Here is a 1,032-nt window from a genome sequence, read left to right as displayed (position 1 = left end):
GATTAACAAAAAGATCAGACCGGAACGCTTAAATCGTTCCCCATAATAACAGTGGCATTATTCTGTTTCCCAATACAACGAATTAGATCTTAGAAACAATTATCATCCCCTTTCCTTAATGCAAATGGATAAGATATATACTTGCTATACTTAAGCTGTGTCACCTTCAATAACAGAAGCATTATTTTATTTCGCCATACAACCAATAAGATATTAAAAACAATTATGTTCCAACTTCCCAAATGCAAAATATATGCTAGTTAAACGTAACCAATCAATAAGGCCTATTGCCAATATAGTTGCCCGGGGGATCATAACTGCATATTACCCATGTGTCCTTACTCTTACATTTGATAATTGAACACCCAACTCTTTCAGTTGTTGCCCACACAATCTGAGTATAATGTGTGCAATCTGGGCCCGTGCAAGTGTTATCGGCATGGACATACCACTTCTTCTCATCAATCCAAGCATTCACCGCCTGCAGAGGTGTCCACTTTGGGCCACTGCCCCAGAAGATATTTTCTCCATAGGGTGATCCTACTGAATGCTCCAGAAGGCAGTCATTTCTTCTCTGTCTCGCATAATCACGAGCAAAAGCGGCGAGTGTGCTGTTCCATTTCAGGGGTGGAGCTCCAACGGCTTTTCTCGCCACATTCTGCGGATCAAGGAATTGCTTTCTGGCATCCGAGCTGCTTAAAAAGCCTTCCACACTGCATAATAATAAGCCCACCACCAAAAACATAGGGACTAGATGGGAAAGTCGACCCATCTTAGGTAATCAGATTATAACTTTCGATCCCTCAATAGCAACTAATAACAATGATAGAGAAGAACTGATATTGACTTTTGAGAGAGATGGAAATATGAAAATGTTCTACAACAAATTTCTTCTTATATAGTGGGACAACGTTGAATAATTATGAGTTTGGATTAAACTATTGATTTGTCTGTGTGACCTAGTAAAGAGGAGAGTGGTTCTTATCCTTATCGCTGTGAGCATTGATCCCTTCACCACTACGGTTAATACTT

At 39.8% G+C, this 1,032-nt stretch overlaps 1 pseudogene; it reads right to left on the bottom strand.

The window, feature by feature from the left end:
* Window positions 1–274: 274 nt before the first annotated feature.
* On the bottom strand, window positions 275–772 carry LOC149557717 (pathogenesis-related protein PR-1 pseudogene; annotated as a pseudogene).
* Window positions 773–1,032: the final 260 nt, after the last annotated feature.

This window comes from Cupressus sempervirens, chromosome 5 (genome assembly GCF_028749045.1).
Source record: "Cupressus sempervirens isolate cs-2001-9-10 chromosome 5, ASM2874904v1, whole genome shotgun sequence".
NCBI lineage: Eukaryota > Viridiplantae > Streptophyta > Pinopsida > Cupressales > Cupressaceae > Cupressus > Cupressus sempervirens.
This window is presented reverse-complemented; position numbering and strand designations above follow the sequence as displayed.